Source organism: Notothenia coriiceps, unplaced genomic scaffold (genome assembly GCF_000735185.1).
Source record: "Notothenia coriiceps isolate Sejong01 unplaced genomic scaffold, NC01 NC01_scaffold00029967, whole genome shotgun sequence".
Lineage (NCBI taxonomy): Eukaryota > Metazoa > Chordata > Actinopteri > Perciformes > Nototheniidae > Notothenia > Notothenia coriiceps.
This window is the reverse complement of record NW_011362668.1, coordinates 450,647-456,926: the sequence shown is the minus strand read 5'-3', so window position 1 is coordinate 456,926 and position 6,280 is coordinate 450,647.

Here is a 6,280-nt window from a genome sequence, read left to right as displayed (position 1 = left end):
TAAATAGCAAACCAATCTACACTCCAAACTACAAGTAGGGCTAAGTTTAGTTACCAAACGATTACACTTAGTGCATTCTGCTCTCCTCTCCTTACTATTTACTTATTTAATTGGACAAAACACATAAAAGATGGCTGAAAAACGGTGCAAAATATTTATTAACGAAATGCAAAATACTGCACTTTCTGAAATTTTAACAAGGCCTTGAAATCTGAAATTCAAGTATTTTGTTAATTAACTTATTTTGTTACTAACTTTCTTTGTATCTCTTGCACTTGAAGTTGTTGAATATGTTTTCGGTCTTCACTTGCTGCCTCTCTTTCTCCCTTACAGCAGCAACCTTCTGGGGGCCATGTCCCTGTAGATGTTTATTACTTCACTGTGGATAACAGGAATGTCCTTCTCAATATAGCGAGGAGGAGAGATTAGAAATGCCTCTCTTCTGTATTTTGGCTTCTGAGTGGTGTCTTCAACACCGGCAAGCTTAGTCATTTGTTCATCCAATCAATCAAACAATCAATCAATGTTTACTTTATATAGCCCCAATGATCACAAATGTTTACATTTGTCTCAGTGGACTTCACAGTTTGTACAGAATATTCAGGTATGGACAACACGACACTCCTCTATCCTTAGACCTCACATCGTACAAGGAAAAACGTTCCAGAGAAAAACCCACAGTTTAAAGGGAAAAAATGGGAGAAAACCTCAGGGAGACAACAGGAGGAGGTGATCCCTCTCCCGGACGGGACAGACGTTGCAATAGATGCCGTTGAAATTGAAAAGATAATACATTTAACAATATAGGTAGACCGAATGTTGGAAATGCATGTTGTTATAATAATAAGAAGAATCCACGAGGATATCCATCCAGGGACTTTATGATCCAGGACCACAGGCAACAGTGCACGGCCACGACTCAAGATCCAGGGCTCGCGATCCAAGGACCTCAGGACCGCAGCACGACGATCATCCTATGACTTCCGGATCCCGGCGGTATATAGACACAAAAAGGAAAGAAATTTGGGGAAGCTGGGTTAATCGGAACATGAGAGTACACAAACAGAGAGAAGGAAGAAAGTAAGAATGTCACCCCGACAAACTAAGCCTATATCAGCAAAACTAGGGCTGAATCTAATCAGCCCTACACTATAAGCTTTATCAAAAGGGAAGGTCTTAAGCGCACTCTTAAAACGGAATAGGGTGTCTGCCGACCGAACACAAACTGGAAGGCTTGATTCCACCAAAAGTGGAGCTTGATAAGAAAAGGCTCTGGCTCCCATTGTACTTTTAGAGGACTCTAGGAACAAACCAACAACCCTGCATTCTTGGGAACGCATGCAATGTAGGCGCAGTAGGGGTAAAATGAGTTCTTTAAGGTAACGATTGGCGCCTGGCCATGTATTAAGGCTTTGGTAGGCCGAGAAGAAGAAGATTTTAAATGCTTATCCCTCGTGTTCTATAGGGAGCCAGTGTAAGGGCAGGCCAGAACAGGAGTAATGGTCCGCGTCCTTTCCTAACTGGTTAGTACACGAGCTGCAACATTTTTTTAATCAGCTGAAGCGATTTAACTGGACTTCTGGTACACCCCTGATAATAAGGAGTTACAATAATCCAGCCTTGCAGAAACAAATGCATGGACTATAGTTTCTCTGCATCGTTACGTAGAGTAGGCGGTTTCTTGAGATTGATTTTATGGTGGGTGTTAAAGGATAACATCCTGATCACAATATAACACCAAGATTCCTTTACAGTTCTCACTGGAGGCCAATGAATTGCCATCCATAGTATATCTTTAGATTAATTTGTTTCGTAGATTCTTCGGGTCGAGTACAATAACTTCAGTTTTGGTTGTGTTTAACATCCAAAAAGTTTAAGGTCATCCACGTTTTTTAAGGTCCTTGAGGCAGTCTTGAATTTAATTTAGATGATTAATTTCATCAGGGCTTGATTGATAACATATAGTGTATTATCGGCATAACAATGAAATTGTACAGAATTTGATTCTTTATAATGATTGTCTAAACGGAAGCATATATAATGTCAACAAAATAGTTCTTCTCACCACTCACCTTTCAAAATAAACCAAGAAAAGCCGCATAATGTGGGACAGTAAGTGGGAGGTGCTGCTACCTGTCTGTATGAAGGGACTGCCGATGTCCGCACCGCTGTGGAGGGAGGGAGGGAGGGAGGGAGGGAGGGAGGGAGGGAGGGAGGGGAGAGAGAGCAGCGGAACTTCACAGTCTAATCTCCTGACCTGTATTTTTTATTTTTTATTCAATCAATATATTTTGGACAGTGTGCGCAAACAGCAGTAGATACATATTCATTAATTTAAAAAAAAAGAAAAAAAAAGCACCCCATAAAAAGGACACTTTCTCTGGAGGAAGAAAAAGGGCAGGGACTCATGCCCACTTTGAAGTCTATGTCTGCCTGCTCTCACCGGCTGTGATCCGTCCGGAACAAATCGCAGGTTTATTCCTGATCTAATCTCCTGCGTTCAACCCTTCCCCTCAGCAGTCCTCAGGCTGCAGTCAATGAAGGAAGTATCCAGCGCAACATGAAAGGACTATCATCACTCTGTGTTTTTGCAATAATGATGTTACCAGCTGCTACAGGTAAGACCATGTAGTGGCTCGGTTTGTTGTAGGTGGGCCTCAAAGTCTAAAAGTGTTCGGGAACTACTGAAAATTAAAACAATATTTTTGGTGATTATTATTAATGAGAAACAGTTTATTGGTGGTACTTAATAAGTACTTTATAAATATGAATTACAAGGAAAAAGCCCTTGTTGATTTGTGAGAAAACAACAAGGCCTGTTTTACTATACCGTCCAACCCTACAATGAAATCTCTTTGTACTTTACTGAAAGTATTCTATCAACTATAATGTATGTCAATGAAAAGCAGCAAAGCTCTGAGAAGTGTGAATCACCACATTTTTGCTTGGAAAACCAAAAATTGAATTCATTGTCAAATGTATTCGGAGTATAGTCTATTTGTCTCACCAATGATTGATTAAGAGGATTTATTTCAGGACGGTTGTAAAAGACTGCACCGATTAGCTATACCTAATAAACTCTCAGTTCAGATTTAGTGAGTCTGAGCTCTCCTAGGGATTAATCACAGCTTACCTCTTTTGCCCGTTCGTTTACCTGAGCTTGCATTAGCTAACGAGGATTGCAAGTCATTCAAACTCATGTGGCGGTCTGGAGGAGATTATTGTCTTCAAGCAGCAGCAGCCTAAAGCAGCTCTAGAGGTATTTGGCAACTGGACGTCCTCTGACAATACACTCCAACGCTAAATCTGTGGACACTGTTACCATCAGAGCTACCAGGATAATCACCTTTTTGTATCAAAATATGCTGTACTTGCAGTTATTTGGATTTAAAATGGGTTTTCTAGCATGAGCTTAAAATCAAGACCCGAGAAGGGATTTCCAGCCACATTTAAAGGACAGATCAAAAACGTTTTATGCTCAAAAAGCACAAAATAGCTGTCTCCTTCACATTTCAAAAGAAAACGTGACAGTTTTATTATTATACAAGATTGTGCGGGACAGTGGGCTCAGAAAACTAGGGCTTCGTCCCACTCCTGCACCGCATGCTGCCAACTTTTTCTATTAATTCCAGTATCTGTCTGGTTAATAAAAACACGATGCTGCTCTAAAACTTGGAGCACTCTGAATAACACAAGTCATCCACTCAGAGAAACTAATTCCAGACTGCTGCAGAATAAACAAAATGTTTCGGAGATGCTCAAAAGCTCGGCAGAATGCAGCTCATCAGTTTGGCTTGATGTCCTTCAACAGCACTCCAACACTTTCACACATTCAGCACCCCCTGAATAATGAATGTGTCCAACAACACATTACATAAATGCCTCAAATCTGAATAATTCAAAGATTTTCACCCAACTGTTAATAAGCGTACTGTATATCATCTGTTCTTTCCTGGGTTGTCTTTTTTTACTGCAGTCTTGCCACTTTGGCCTTGCTTGGAATAGAAGTTTCCAAACTCAATGGGACCTAACTGTTACATGAAGTTCACGGAAAATGAAATTCGATTTTTTTTTGATTTTGATAATAACCTTACCAATTTGCTTCAATTATCTTACTGTTAGATATTTTCTCAACATGTTCAGTGCATCAAAGTGTCCTGTGTCTGTGGTGTGACTGTGGCTCAGGCGAGGAGAAGGCGGGGGTGCAGCTCTTTGAGTCGGACGCATTTGAGGAACGGAATATTCTCGAGTGTTTCCGTTGCGACCTGGGCTTCTGGGACACCTGCTTTACGACCAAAACGACCTGCAAGGCCGGGGAGCGCTGCTACACGGGCAAAGGGAAGGCAGGTGTGTTGCTTAGGATTGTGTTTTTTCTCAGTGAATGTTTATTCATTTAAATGTAAGCATTCAAAGAGATTTAAAGTTGATCAGCAATAGGGGCTACTTACAGTATGGAGGGTTTCTTTACCTTTATTTAAATAAAATGTAATGGCTTTTTCGAGGAATTTCAAGAACCCAAAGATCTCAAATTATTAATCACTTCTCGGACTGACTCCTGTAATTCTTTGTATGTGGGTGTAGAACAGTTATGTATTAGTCCTCTGCAGTTCATTCAAAATGCAGCCGCTTGCCTTTTCACGGGAAAAAGACAACAAGCTCTCCTGTCGTGGATTTTGTTTTTGCTTCATTTTAAGGATTTAATGCCTTATCTAGAAGCATTCTTGTTTACTCATACTTCAGTTAAAGCACTGATGTCAACCAATCAGATGCTCCCAGATATATGTATGTTTAAGCTATTTATTGAGTTGATCTCCACTCCTTGACTGTTGTGTTTAGATTTAAATCAAAGTTAATTATGTTTCACTTTCTCAAGGCAGGTGGCGTGTGAAACAATGACAAAGAATGTTTTCAGAATTTCCCAGTTACTGACGTTAAGTAAAAAAAACATTAAAAAACGTTCAAGCACGTTCTGTCAATTCTTTCTATTTCATAAAAATACACCCAGAGATGTGGCCACTCTTCTGTCCTCAACAGATTGACTGTTGGTGAGAGCAGCCTTGGCCAGAAGGGGATGTCCAGGCTGCTCTCACCTTGACACTTTTATTTCTATTTTGTAAAACATAGAGGCCTTGACCCTCTCCATTTTTCTGTCAAGGACGCGTGGGAATTTAAATGTTGGGATTTAATTGACTTCCTATGTTATACTGAGCGCCATCCTCTTGTCTTCCCAGCTGATACTCTGGACGTTAAGACTCTGGGTTGTGTGAAGGCGGAGGAGTGCGATGTGGAGAACAGGGTGGAGCTCTTCCTGAACAGCACCATCTTTGTCATGACCAAACACTGCTGCAACACTCCTCTGTGCAACACGGCGCACAAACTTCCACACGTCACACCTTTGTGTGTCACTGTGGCTGTCCTCACCACCTGGCACCTCAGCGAAGCCTCAACGAGAGCACGGTGATAAACAACCGGCATGTTTTAATTTTGTAAACACAAAAGAGAGCAAACAACTGGGAAGCTGAATGGACTGAACCATATGAAAGATGAAAAATTGTTTTATAGAACTTTTTTTACTGAATCAAAAATTGATTACTTAAAATATTATTATGGCATCAACATATTAATTAGTATTAATGAACAAACCATAGAGAACATCTGTTTGCATCCTGTTATTTCCACTGACACTTTTGCTCCAACATAAACCTTTGCAACACAATAATAAATACTTCAATCATACTTTCATAAAGTCTTTTCATGTCATACACTTGTAGGTATACAAATCAGTAAAACCCTACCCTCTCCAGAAAACCAGCTGGAAACATTAGATAGTGAACAAACAAACTGACCACAGAGCAGTAGAACGTGCCTCAGCAGACCCGCTCAGCTGCGGTTCAGCAGATCCCCAGCAGAGGGCAGCAGATCCTCTTTCATGAAGTGCTGAAGGTCCAAATCTCTGTCCTCCAGGTCGAGGCTCAGGAACGCCTCCACCACTGTCCTGCACCTGTCCGTCACACACATACAAACATGTCCTTTTCACATCCTCCTTAACTTCACTTTGTTATTCCGTGTAGCTGGAGTTGAGAGAGATAGTTTGCCTGAAAATCCAAATTAAATGTCTTTCCTCTTACCTGCACTCTTTTCATCAATCTAGATTTGTATGCTACTGGTTAGAGAAATCGCCCACTAACAATCAGGAGCTTGGTGGATCAATTTCAGCCCCCTTTATCCTTGTGTAAAATACTTGACCCCAAATTACTCCAAATGGCTGCCAAGGCACACA